This window comes from Gekko japonicus, unplaced genomic scaffold, assembly GCF_001447785.1.
Source record: "Gekko japonicus isolate JY-2015 unplaced genomic scaffold, Gekko_japonicus_V1.1 scaffold519, whole genome shotgun sequence".
NCBI lineage: Eukaryota > Metazoa > Chordata > Lepidosauria > Squamata > Gekkonidae > Gekko > Gekko japonicus.
In genome coordinates this window covers 249180-264058 of record NW_015168666.1, presented here as the reverse complement: position 1 = coordinate 264058, position 14879 = coordinate 249180, and the positions used below count along the sequence as shown (strand labels likewise).

The 14879-nt window shown below is 39.9% G+C and overlaps 1 long non-coding RNA gene across 2 annotated transcripts in view; it reads left to right on the top strand.

Annotated features, from left to right (window-relative positions):
• Nucleotides 1–14879, top strand: part of LOC107113905 — a 111444-nt gene that overhangs the window by 26331 nt on the left and 70234 nt on the right. For both annotated transcript variants that reach the window (XR_001482627.1, XR_001482628.1), the window contains exons 2-3: nucleotides 12666–12710; nucleotides 13447–13533. This is a non-coding gene — a long non-coding RNA (uncharacterized LOC107113905). The remainder of the gene's footprint in view (nucleotides 1–12665; nucleotides 12711–13446; nucleotides 13534–14879) is intronic.

Below are 14879 nucleotides of genomic sequence, written 5' to 3'. Positions count from 1 at the left end.
TATTTTTGGATTTATATCCCGCCCTCCCCAAAGGCTCAGGGTGGCTAACAACGAGGCATGAATGCCAAAGTTAAAACAGTAAAAACAGAATAATACAATACAATACAATACACTAAAGTGTCAGTGCTCTAAAGATTACATAGATCATTAATTGCAAGATGGGGTTATGGAGTTATTAATACCAGACCAACAACATACATCCCAACAGCACTGTTATCCCATTTTCATCCAGGAACGTCTCGCACCCCAATGATGCCCACACAAATGGTGGTAGAGGTGCGGTGATGGAAGATAATGGTGATGGAATAGTGGTGGCGGCGGCTCCTACTCAAAAGCCTGGTGGAAGAGCTCCGTCTTACAGGCCCTGAAGAACTGCACAAGGTCCCGCAGGGCCCGGATCTCCTCTGGGAGCTCATTCCACCAGGTAGGAGCTGCCACCAAAAACACCCTGGCCCTGGTAGCAGCGAATTTGATATTCCTGGGCCCTGGAATTACCAGGAGATTTTGACTCCCCGACCGTAGTGCCCTTGGGGGAACATGCAGGGAAAGGCAGTCCCTTAGGTAAGCCGGACCCTGGCCATGTAGGGCTTTAAAGGTAAGAACCAGCACTTTGAAGCGGATCTGGTATGCCATTGGCAGCCAGTGCAGCACTTTCAGCACAGTGATCCCATCTAGAGAGGCCCATCAATAGCCTGGCTGCAGCATTCTGCACTAGCTGCAGCTTCTGAATTTGTGACAAAGGCAGCCCCATGTAGAGAGCATTACAGTAGTCAAGCCTCGAGGTGACCGTCGCATGGATCACTGTGGCCAGGTCATCACGGTCTAGGAAAGGGACCAACTGCCGAGCCAGCCGAAGATGGTAAAAGGCCGACTTGGCAGTGGCTGCCACCTGGGCCTCCATCGTTAGAGGAGTCCAGGAGCACACCCAAATTCCTAACCTCCGACGCTGGCACCAAAGGCGCCCCATCGAAGGTCGGGAGAGGGAACCCCAACCCCGAACCGATCCGACTCAGACCCAGGACCTCCGTCTTTGCCGGGTTTAGTTTCAGCCGGCTCAGTCTGAGCCAACCAGCCACAGCCTGTAACGCTCGATGGAGGTCATCCGGGGCGGAGTTCGACTGGCCGCCCAACATCAGATAGAGCTGGGGGTCATCTGCATATTGATGGCACCCAAGCCCACAACTTCGGGCAATCTGGACAAGGGGGAGCATACAGATGTTAAACAACATTGGGGACAGCACCGCCCCCTGAGGCACCCCACACTCAAGAGGCTGCCTCTGGGACTGCTGATCCCCTATTGCCACCCTTTGTTCCCGACCTTGGAGAAAAGAGGCAAACCACTGAAGGGCAAGCCCCTGAATCCTCACGTCAGCGAGGCAGTGGGCCAGCAGCTGGTGGTCGACCGTGTCAAAAGCGGCCGACAGATCTAACAACATCAGTGCCGCCACACCACCTCAATCCAGATGCCTACGGAGGTCGTCCAGCACCAGCACCATGACCCGGGTGGAAGCCGGACTGGAAAGGATCGAGGACAGAAGCATCATCCAGAAAGCCCTGTAGCTGTAACGCCCTCTCAATAAGTTTGCCCAAATAGGGCAAATTGGACAAATTTTTCAAGAGTTGTCTCTGTAACCATTCATTCATAGTGTATATTATTTCTATCCAACCTTTCTACAACAAACATTAAATATGAACAATGAAATATAAATATAAAATTAAAGATCTTAATATTAAAATATTTAATAAATATAAAACAAATAACAGCACATTTAGCTATGCTTTGTAGTAATGCTGTCTCTGCAATAAAACAAATATAGCCTTTTTGGAGAGTCCAAAGCACTTTATGTACATAATTTCATTGATCCTCACAATCACCCTGTAAAGTATGTTATTACTGTTATAATGTTGGGGGAGGGAAGGGGAGGCTGAGGGTAAGAGACATTGGCTTGAGGAAGGTGACCTTCCCAAGGCAAGATTAGAGCAAGAGTCTCTCCAACTGTTCTCAGTTACCGTACATTGCATTTGGTTTGTAAACTGTCTAGATATCCTATTGTTCTTTGGGTGTGCTTAACATTTACTTCATTCCTGCATCGTCAAACTTCTCTGTCGCTCCCTCTTTTTTTGGACTTTTATAAAAAATAAAGACAAACATTGCCTCTTTTAAAATCTTAGCTCCAGTTCTGTAAACTACAGACTGCTGGTATCTTATGTATTCTAATTTTAAATTAGCCTGTCAACTGAAGGAGAAAAGAGACCAGAGAGAGATAGGAAGAGCAAATTCCTTCCAAGTGCCTGTTTATATTGACTTATAAGAACATGTTAGTCTTTTGCAAACCTGAGAAGTTGTGGGGGTGGGAGCCTTTGTATCTAAAATCTGCTGGGTGCTAATTTGACATGGCAATGTTTCAACATCAGAGGATTGGAATGAAGCCTACTTAGCATAGAAGTCAAACAATTCACTGGCAATAGATTGCTTTCCACTTCTAGATCTGCTAAGTAAATAGAAAACTAATTAATAGTGTGGTCTGGCAGATGTAGCAGGTTTGAATTTCATTAGAGGACTGGCTAAGAACCGAAAGAATCAAGAAGTCATCCTATGTCCTCCTTGTCTGATGAATCCTTCTTGGCTGAGAGGCAGGTAGAGCATTGTGCAAGAATTTGCTGGTAAACTTTGACTGGTTTTTTTAAAAGAAGTTTCTAAAATAGCTAAGCTTTTGCAATGAGTCTAAATATTCTCTCATTTTTTAAAAATCAAGCTCTTTTGGGGTCAGAACCAGCAAGGATATATTTGTTTGCCCATGTGAATTCTCTCCCCCCCCAGACAATATTAAGTAATCCCCCACCCGGCCTGGCCACTCACCCATTTTTGCAAAACACTTTCTGTAGTTTTGTTGCCTTCTGCCTCCCCCTTTGCCTTGGAGTAAAAATGACCATAGGGTCACATCCCTTGCAATAGTTAGGAATAGAGGTTTGCATAAGAACTATTTAAACTGGTAGACAACAATGTGGATATGACACTTATTTTTAGCCAGTGTTTCCCCTTTGTACACACTTAAACTAGACTTCCCATATCCAGATTTGCATAACCAGATTTGACAGCATTAATTAACAATAAAAGTAGTGTTTCCCCTCATAAGAACCAATACGATAATTGTTACTTAGGAAATGGGAATCATATGATTTTGCTTTGGGTGCATAAAGAATGACACAAACTTCAGTGCAGCTCGAAGGGGCTTACAAAACAATGTGCCCTGCCATGGCACTTCTCTGAAATTGTTTAGCAGATATAGGATTTTGGCCTCCTAGCAAAAACTTTGTTATACTAACATCATATAAGAAATGTAAGACTCAGAAATACTTAAGCAAGCAATACATAAATACCCTCCACTACTACTCTCTGTGGGAGGTTTTTGAGGCTGGTATGCAGGAAATTCCAAAGGTCTTTTTTAATATTTGTTTCTAGGCATATCTTTGCCACACTCCACATAGTTCCATTTCAAGTGGCCATTATAAAGCAAAGCCCTGTACATAAATATGCATGAAAGGTCATTATTGCTAAGAGATGATACTTAGAAGAGGTCAAGTGTCCCTGGCCAAGATTTTTCTACTTGCTTTAAGACAGGAGAGTGAGCACTTCACTGCCTCAACTACAAGCCATGCAGATCTTTTTCACTAAATACCATTCATTTCCCCACAAAACCCACGGATATAGCTACATGCAGCCACTCCCTATCCCCCAGCACTTCACTTCTAAAGGAAATGGTAACCAGGACTTGGGTTAATCTGAAAGCCAGCTGTGTGAAAGTGAGCTTCATTCATCCAGTGAAGACATTTCCGTTTTTATAGGGTTGCCAGGTCTCTCCTGGTAACTGACGGGGGATGGGGGGACTTACCAGCAGAAAGAAGAAGACCTGGGCCACGTTGCCAGCATCACACAGGAAGTGATGTCATCATGCCAGCGATTTCTGGGTGACGCTGTGGTATTTGGGTAACAACTCTATGGTAAGACCAGCTTCTACAATAGAGTTTTTGCACAAATACCAGAGTGTTCAATGCCAGCAACATGGCCTAGGCCGCCTTCTTTCTACTAGTGAGTCCCCCTGCTGGCCAGCTGATTGGCGGTTGGAGGGCAGGGTCTGGCAGTGGGGGATTTCCCACCTCCACCAGGGGGTCTGGCAACCCTACATTTTAGTCATTATTTTACATGTGCAGTGGCCCTGAAAAGATGTTCTAGCTCAAATTAAGCCTGGCCTGATGTTGTCTGTTTTTGTTATGCTGTCTTTGGGATTTTACTTGCCAGGTGCCCATCAAAATAGTAATAAACAAGAAGGGGGACCTGCAATACTCACGGGGGGGAGGAGAAGCTCCACAGGAGGAGAAGGAAGCAGCTGCAGGTGAGCCTTCTCCCCTGCCCCCCGTCCCCGGCACCCACGGTGAGGCCTGCACCCCTCCAAGCTTTCTCCCTCCTTCATCCCCCGGCGGCAGCGAGGCCTGGCTGGCCCACCAAGCTTTCTCCCTCCCCCCCCAGCAGCAGCAGCGGCGAGGCCTGAGCTCAGCCCGCCAAACTTTCTCCCTCCCCCCTAGGTGGCAGCAAGGGCTGAGCGGCTTATAGCCGCCAACCGGCCAAGCCTTCTCCCATCCCCACCCCCTCTCCCTCCCTGGCAGTGGCGGTGAAGCCATTCTCAGAGCGTTCCCTGCACCCACGCAGGGAACGGTCTTTTACTTTTGGAGGGATTTAAATATCCCCCCGCATATTTTTTCCAGGTTTTCAGATTTTTCTGCAAATATGGGGATTGCCCCAAATGTGCAGGAAAACCTCCCTGCCCCCCAAGTGCCCTCGATGTGCTGATTTAGATATCCGCACGGAGGGGGCATGTTGGGAATTAGATATATAGATAGTATTTATTTACTCCCATTCTATTTCTTCCATAGAGAAAGTAAAAGATCTTCAAGAGGGGGTCGCAGCTGTGGTGAAGTCAAAACTTCCCTCCTACCACCACTTTGCATTATATCTGCATGAACCTCATCATATCTGCATGAACATGTGGAGGGGAAGCAAGATTGCACCTGCTGTCTGTGCTATTCAGCCTCCACATATTTAGCTGGAGTTGTTTGTAAAGCACTACAGAAACTGTAGTCAATTTCTTAAGTTCAAGGAAAAGTTTCTTATAGTTTATTTATTTATTTATTATTCACATTTTTATCCCGCCCTCCCCGGAGGCTCAGGGCGGCTTACAGGGCATATTGCCAGATAAAACCATAAAACAATACAAAATATTAAATTACAGCCCTATTTAAAACAGATTTTGATGCCTAGCAAATTCTAAAATTTCTAAAAGCAAGATGACTATCCCTGACCATCCCGTTCTCGCCCATAATGCAGCAACTAGATGTGCATGCCCCATCTTGATGTCCATATATGGGGGATAGATGGTAGCTAGTGCGATGGTGGTGCACTAGTGCACTAATGATGGACTGCTGGTGGACTAGTTATCTTCTATTAATGAGCTACTTCTATTTGTTACATTTATGCCCAAATATTTGACTTTTTTTACAGACCTCGATTCCTGATATTTCCCAATATTTATACAGAAATTACTAAATATAGCTGAAATGGATAAATTAACAATTTTGTTAAAAGGGAAAGGAGAAGAAGTTTTTGAAGAACGGTGGTCGAGATTCTATAGGTGGTTGGATTAATTCTCTCAAGGAGGGAAAAACATTCTATGTTTGATTCAAGGTGTTTTACTTCAACTGTAAACAGATGGGAGATTCTCTGTATTTTCAAGAGATATGTTTAGCATATCATACCCTGTGTATGTAAAAAACCTTAAAAATAAACTTTAAAAGAAAAAGAAAAAAAAGAAACTGTAGTCAAAAGGGTCTCTGATCGTGCACAGTATCTATGCATATTTGGCCATGTGAAACTCAAGGTGGAGCCTGCTGCTGTGATTCTGCTTCCCCTTCCATGCATTCAGTATCCCCCCCCAATTTATACTGTTTTTATTTTAAAAAACAAAGAAAAACAAACAAGACAGCAAGGTAGTGTATACAATAAGCAATAGTAGAAGATGGGGGCGGGGCATCGGCTTGAATCATGGCGGACGCCATTTGAGCGTGCTCCAGAGTTACCACACTGCCCTTGATAAAAATCTTTACTTATACAAAATTTCAACGTCTCATCTGACATGGGAAAATCAAACAGAGGTCAAAATAGATCGAACGTCATCCTCGGAGCCCACTTCTAACCTCACAATGCAGCTGCCAGAGTCATCAGCATTCAGGAAAAAACTAACCCGACAAAAAACAAAATGGCATCCAGATCGGGTTCAAAAACAATGGAGCAAGGCGTATTTACCAAACACGACCTTATGGATGTTTTATAAACCTTTAAGTCTGAAATGCTTGAAAATATAAACGATATGCTTAAACCGATGTCGGACCAACTAGAAGCTCTTCAAATTTCAATAAACAACGTTGCTCAATCAGCGGAAACAGCACTCGAAGCTTCAATAGCAAGCCAAGAGGACATAAGAACCCTCCAACTTAACGACACGTAGGCCAGAGAAAGAATTCTCTTATTAGAACACCGAACGAGAGAGAGATTCATTAAGTTTCAAGGCTTTCCAGAGCAAGTGGAGAAGGCAGAGAACCTAACTGTTTTTATTTCAAATTGGCTAACAACAGTTATAGATTTTGGAGATGACGCAGCCCCAATGTTGACCAGAGCATATCGTTTGGGTCCTATGACAAATGATAAAAGAAGAGGTCCAAGAGATATACTAGCCGAATTTCTAGACCTTCGCTTAAAAAATAATGTTCTCAATGCAGCCAAAAAACAAAGATGCTTTAAATTTGAAGACCAAGATATATATGTGTTTCCAGACATACCACCTGAAGCACTTCAAATACAAAGAATTCTAAAGCCTATTACTCAATGTTTAAACGAAGCTCAACTCAGATATCCCTGGGCGCAATCGGGAAGTCTACAGCTGAGATTTAAGGGCGAACTGTACAACGCTGATGACATTGAATCGGGAGAAGCTCTTCTGAAAGCGATTGGATTGAAAGCTTCACAAACACCTCAAGAAGAAGACATGGACCTTGATCCCAATCAAGCTAGAAAAAGGAAGAGAGAGAGGCAAAGCACATCACACAAATGGAACAAAATTGCAGCACGTCGTTGTATTGAACTCTGAAATCAACAAACTGATAGCGAACTAAGCAACTGGAGTGTAGAAACACTCAGGTTGAAGGTTTATTTTAAAAACCTGACTAGGTTAGATCACTGTGGTTAAAGGAATGACAAATTTTTAAAAAAATAGCCATTAAGGCACAAAGTAGTTCATAATTGTTGAATATTTTAGTTAATGTTTCTTCTTTTTTGTTGTTTTGTTTGACTTCTTAAAATGGTTGAAAACATTAATATAAAATTAAAAGGGGAGGAGAAACTCGGGACACAATTAAAATTCCTCACTAGATGTGGAGATTTTGGTTAGGGATATTCTGGTTGGTAGCCTCATTAGTTGAGCTCTATGAGCCGTGTATTGAGCTTTTGCTCACACATCAAGGTTATTGGGGAGTGGGTGGGGTGAAGGGATTTAATAGAGCACTAAAAGGTACTCTTCACATGACTAAAAATTTGATTATCTACACTCAAAGAGTTGTAATGTTACTATTTTATATGGGTCATTCCCTACATGTTGCTCAGTGTAAAAAAAATAAAATTTGTAATGGTTTATTACAAGCTGCAGACTAGGTGTTATAAGGTAATAAACCTTGATACTCATTGTACTGTTTTCATAGCATATATGACAAGTTCATTAATGTTTAAAAACAATATAATGTTAAGTTTATATTCAATGCTTCTTAGGTTAGCTTTGGCTATCAGAAAAATTTTAATAGAAAGGGCTGAAAGTTGCACACTCCAACAACAAAAAAATTTCACTGACTCTTGCAAAACAACTTTACTCTATGCATCCTATTACTATAACATGGCAGACATAAAAATCCTCACACTGAATTGTAGAGGTCTAAATTCAAAAATTAAAGCCAAATGCATCGCCCAAGACTTACAGATGCAAAAGATAAATACTGCATTTTTGCAAGAGACATATATATAATAAATGGGCGATGCTTCCACTGAACTGGTTTAATTCTCAATTTATAGCATAGGGTACAAACAAATCTAGGGGTGTAGCCATCTTGATTTCCAAAACTACTAGATTTAAAATGGATCAGTCTATAATTGATGCAGCAGGCCGATATATTTTTTTAAACGGAACCTTGAATGAACAACCCATCACCATTGTGACAATTTATGCCCCTAAAAAGATCAAATCAATTTTTTAACTCAATGCCTCACAAAGCTTCTTGAATTTCAACAAGGCCCGATTATTGTAGGTGGCGACTTAAATTATTGAATGGATGAAAAGATGGATAAATCACCCGGGGAATCAATGAAGACCACCAAAAAAAAAACCCAACAGACACTGACACAATTACAATTTTTATTACAAAATATGGGTTTATTTGATGTCTGGAGGCTAAATCATCTCCAAGAGAGAGATTATACATATTTTTCTAATAAATACAAAATGTACACTAGAATTGATTACATTTTGGCCTCTCAAGAATTATTACAAAAATGCTCATCATTGGATAGCTATCCAAAAATGGTCAGACCATGCTCCAGTTAAATGCTGTTTTCAGTTACTTAAGGATAATCATTACACACATCATTGGAAATTAAATAAATTACTTTTATTCGATACAAAAACCAAACTTGAATTGCAATCCCACTTACAAGAATATTTTCAATTTAACACACACAAAGATATTTCTAAAAAAATCTTGTGAGAAGCATCAAAAGCAGTCATTAGAGGGAAATGTATCTCACTTTTAACATTCTGCAAAAAAGAGAAAAGGAAAATACGTTCTGAATTAATTCATGACATACAGGATCTGTGGAAAAAACATAGACACATGCAATCCTAAAATCTACAAGAGATTACAAAATGCTAGAAAACAATTGGAAGCACTGGAAACAGCAAAAATTCAAAAATCAAATTTTCACTTACACCAAGTATCCACAATCAATAACCCAAAAATACTACGTTTTTTAGCATGGAGACTTATGAAACAACAAGAAGATCGATTTATAAGTAATATTAGAAACTCATCAGGAAGAATATGCTCCAAGACATCAGAAATTATTAAAATTTTAGAAACATTCTTCAAGACATTATATTCCTCAAACAAGCCCAACCCTATAAATATACAGGCATTTTTAAACTCGGTTAAAGACTTACAAGAAATCACTGATGAACATTATAAAACATTGGAAAAACCTATAGATCCACAAGAAATTGAAGGAATTCACAAGGAATTCACTGCCCCAGGAAGTGGTGGGTGCTACAAGCATGGACGGCTTCAAAAGGGAATTAGATAAGCATATGGAGCAGAGGTCCATCAGTGGCTATTAGCCACAAGGTATAGCTAGGGGCTCTGGGGCAAGTGATGCTCTGTCTTCTTGGTGCTTGGGGGGGGGGTCAACAGTGGGAGGGCTTCTAATGTCCTGGCCCCACTGCTGGACCTCCTGATGGCACTGGTATTTCTGGCCACTGTGTGACACAGAGTGTTGGACTGGATGGGCCTTTGGCCTGATCCAACATTGGCGTCTCTTATGTTCTTATGTTCTTAAGGTGCTGTTAAAAATCTAAAGAATAATAAAGCCCCAGGGCCAGGCGGCTATACAGCCGAATATTACAAAACTTTTGCTTTAATATTAAGCAAACCTCTTACGGATACCTGTAATGAGGTTCTAAGAGCAGGATGTTTACCAGAAACATGGAAACAAGCAAATATAATATTAATCCCCCCAAAAGGAAAAGATCTAACAGACCCCAAATCATTTCGTCCCATTTCTTTACTCAATATTGATTATTAATTATTTACCTCAGTTTTAGCCTCTAGATTAAAATCAATGATAAGTTCGTATATACATAAGGATCAAACCGGTTTTATTGCCGAACGAGACATAGCTGATAACATCCGTAAGACTCTAAACCTCATTCATTTAGAAAAACAACATAATCGGACCAATTCTATTACTAACAATTGATATAGAAAAAGCCTTCAATTCTTTGGAAATTAACTATCTTGACATCCTTTTAAAACATATGCAATTTGGACCCACCTTTCGAAGAGCTTTACAAGCAATTTATTCAGAACCCAAAGCAAAACTGTAAATAAATGGATCAACATCAAATGATTTTATACTTCAGAGGGGCACACGCCAAGGCTGTCCCCTCTCGCCAATTTTATTTGCCCTAGCAATGGAACCACTGGCATGCACGATCAGACAAAATTCAGACATTCAAGGCATTTTTATAAACAACAAAGAATTTAAGATAAGTTTATTTGCAGACAACATTATTTTATACATGACAAATCCAGATCTTTTCCTAATGGCCCTTCAAAAAACTTTGAATATATTTGAAAACGTTGCAGGTCTAAAAGCTAATCATTCTAAATCCACCATATATCGTATAAACTTAGCCCTGGAAGTGTTATGTGATATACAGAAAAAATATAAATATCAATGGACAAAAAATGTTCTTCAGTATCTAGGGATAAAAATCCCGGTAAATCTATCTAATTTAGTCAAAGTCAGTTATACAGACTTACATAAATCTATTACAAATCAACTATCATCTTGGTCCACTGGAATATTTACTCTAACTGACAGAATTGCTATCTTGAGAACATATATACTACCTAAATATCTATATTGTTTTCGAACAATACCCGTCTCAATTTCGAAACAACAAATTAAAAAATGGCAAAGTGGTATAAATAAATTTATTTGGCAGTATAAAAAATCTTGCATACCACACAACACTCTTCGCAGAACTAAGCGAACAGGAGGTTTAGCAATTCCAGATCTTCAATCTTACTATACTATACTGTAACGCAACCTCACTAGCTTCGTTATTAAGACAATACCATGATAAAGATATCCTAGACTGGAAATGGCTAGAAGAAGAAACTTTAAATAATACTAAAATACAAGAATTACTCTGGGAGCCACAGAGATCCAAAAGATATAAATCAATAACTAACCCTTTCTTAATTGATACACTTAAAGTATGGCATCAGAATAAGTATGCTTTAATTTCACCACACTCGCAATCATATACCTTTATAGGACAACAACAATTTGAACCAGCCAAGGAAAAGAACACTTTTCTTACCTGGAGATCAGCTGGCATCACCCGAATAGTAGATGTGGTCTTGAAAAATAAACTTTTAACAAAATCTGAAATAGAAAAAAAGTACAACGTTAAGATAAAGTGGTTTGAATATCTTCAATTGTGCCACCTAATTGAATCTACTGAATTACAAATAGCGATTACATCCCCTCTTATGGAATTTGAGAAAATGTTATTTAAACGATGTAAAAAATGAGGCCTAATTTCCAAAATCTATAAACTGTTACTCCAAATATCTCACACCAAACCAATGAGCTATCAAAAAGCATGGCACTCAGACCTACAAAAAAAATTGACCAAAGATCAATGGGACAGTATTTGGAAAACCCAACACAGTATTTCAAAATCTAATGAAATACATCACACAAAGTTAAACTTTCACATATGACCTCAAAAATTTCTCCACTCTGCTGGAAATTATGTGGTGAAAAGGCTACTTATTTTCATACCTGGTGGAACTGTAAACATATTTTTAAATTTTGGAATGATGTTAAAAGTAAAATATTAATACTTACAGGGTATGAAGTACCTCTTGATCCGCAACTTATGCTGTTAAATCTATGGCCAGGGGAAGTTCCGCCTAATCGGCAAAAACAGCTAATAAATATATTAATAACGGCTACAAAAGTAGTAATAGCCAAGAACTGGAAAGACAAACACCCTCCTACCATCAACCAATAGCTTTCTAAAATTTGGGATTTTTTTTAACTTGAAACAATTTCAATATATAACACCGTAGATCAAAATGAGTGTGAGATATATAATCCATTAGGGAAATGGTATCCCATATTAGAAAAATTATCATTTGATAAATACGATTGGGAAACTATTACTGATGCTAAATATAAGATATTATTATATGGATAAGTAATGTGAATTATGGTTAACATAAAGATACAGTTGTAAACGAAGTCAATTTGAGTGTATTGAATTTGAAGTGAAGTAGCCTTTGTAAAATGTTTTTGTTATACTTTCATGTTATACTGTTAAAACCCTAAAGTTTTTTGATTTAAAAAAAAAAAACAATAGTAGAAGAACCAGCTAACATGTAGTGTGCAATGCAACCATCATATAAATACAAATACCTAATTAAACTTTTAAGTACATTGAATTAAAAGTATAACAAACTTTGATAATATTTGTTCTTTGGGAGAAACCCCCCCCACGGGTTTATTTAAGTACAGGAAACCAAACTGCACAAAAGAATTTTTGATGTTTTTCTATGCTAACGTTGCTTCCCTGTGGGGAAATTTTGCCGTGGACAAAGTGTTCCCATAACTTGTTTTCCCACTGTTGCACAGTAGGGCCTAGAGCGTCTCTCCACTTTTGCGGAACACATATTCTGGTAATTACGATCAGTCGATACTAAGGTATATTTTGCTTTGTTTTCAGGTATGCTAGACCAGTCGTCTAACAGGACCATTTCTGGACAAAAAGGTAAGTCAATCCCTGTGATGATTTTAATGTGAATTAAAATATGTCTCCAAAACTCATTTATGAGTGGGCAATGCCACCAGCAGTGAATATAGTCCGCTACTAACCCACAATGTTTCCAACATAGTTTCTGAAGTGTGGGGTTAATTCTATGTAGCCTAGCTGGTGGTAAGTACCATTGGTTCAAGACCACAAAAGAATTAAATTTGATAGCAAAATTTTTTGAAGTGATATTAGGTGATCTTCTAATTGTTTCCCAGTCTTGTTGTTGTAATCAGTTCTGGCAGTCCATTTGCCATAGGGTTTGGGATTTTAAAGTTCCCGGTGTAGAAGTTGAAATTAGTATTTTGTACAATTTTTATGGAGCTGCAGTGGCTCAAATGGTTAAGACGCTGAACTGCAGGCTCTGGAAAGTCAGTAGTTCAACAGTTTGGGACCTGAGTGCCGCATGACGGAGTGAGCTCCCGTCTCTAGTTCCTGCCAACCTAGCAGTTCGAAAGCAAGAAATTGCAGGTAGATAAATAGGTGCCACTTCAGTGGGAAGGTAACAGTATTCCGTGCACCTTGGTGTTTAGTCATGCTAAACATGACCATGGAAACGTCTTCAGACAGCGCTGGCTCTTTGGCTTTGAAATGGAGATGAGCACCGCAACCCTAGCGTTGGATTCGACTGGCTTTCGAGCAAGGGAACCTTTACCTTTACTTTACAATTTTTATATCAAACCCGTCATTTTTCCAGATCTGCTTCACAGAAGCTGCTCAAACTTGGAAACAGGCTGAGTCGATTCTCTGGGTTTATAGAACTGTTGAAGAAGATGAGAGAGCTGTAAGTATTGAAACCATGGAATCCTTTCTCCTATTACTGCCTCCAGTTGAAGTTTCATGTGTGTAGGGTTTCCCCTTACAAATCAGATCTGCTAGGCATGTACTGCCAACTTTTCTCCAAGCTTCAAAGGCTTTTCTGTGTTTTCCTAGAGGGAACCAACTTTGATTGAGAAAGGAGGAGAACTGAGATCTTTCTGGGGTTAGTCTTCTTCAGAATCTATCCCAGATTGCTAGAGAGGCGCTGAGGAATGGATTACTGAGAACTGGAGTCGGTCTGTCCTTTGGACAGTTCCAAAAGATGTCCGCTAGTGGGACGGAGCCAGCTGTCCATTCCTCTATTTGTTGCCAGTTCAAGACTGATGTAGTGTTGAAGACTCTTACGATTGTAGCAAGGTTGGCAGCTTCATAATAGGCTGTCAGATCAGGAATGTCCAAGCCCCCCTCAGTTTGGTGACATTTTAGTACAGCGAACTTGATCCTCTGAGTCTTATAGTCCCAGAAGAATTTATTGATCTCTGCTTGCCATTTGTTTAAAGTTGTTCTGGAAAGCAGGCTCGGGAGAGTTCTAAATAAGAAGAGGAATTTTGGTAGGATAAAGATTTTATCATGCTGATTTTGTCCACCCATGATGGGGACATGCGATTCCAGGCGGCCTTTGACTCTGTATCTCGGGGAAGACTTTGGGCAAAACTGAATTGCTCAACCATAGATAAAAGACTTCTGCATCTGATGATTAAAGTCCATGAGAATACGCAATTACAAATCAGATGTAATGGTGAAGGAATGTTATCAAAATTTATTCCCTCTCGGAAGGGAGTAAGACAGGGTTGTCTACTTGCCCCCTCCCTGTTTAATATATATGTTAATTCCCTTATTCAGTCTCTTCACGGGATAGACGTCCACGCCCCTAACTTTTCAGGAGGAGAGGCGGTTCCAATACTGATGTACGCGGATGATGCCATCTTACTGTCCCAAACTAGAGTTGGTCTTAAACGGGCCTTAAGAACCTTTAGTAGGAAATGTAATGAGGAATTATTAACAATTAATTACTCCAAAACCAAGATTATTCATTTTAACAGGGCTTACAAGAAAGATATTTGGAGAATAAATGGACATTCTATAGAGCAAGTAAAAACATATAAGTATTTAGGGGTTACCTTCAACTATAATGGCAGCTCCTCAGCCCATATAACTTCTACAATCTGTTCTGCTGAGAGAAATGTTAATGCTATTATCAGATTTTTTTAGGAAGGAGGGCCAAGGTGTAATTTTAGCGGCTCTGAAATTATATGACGCAAAGGTCTTAACCCAACTCACATATGATATGCCAGTAACTACATTAAGTGA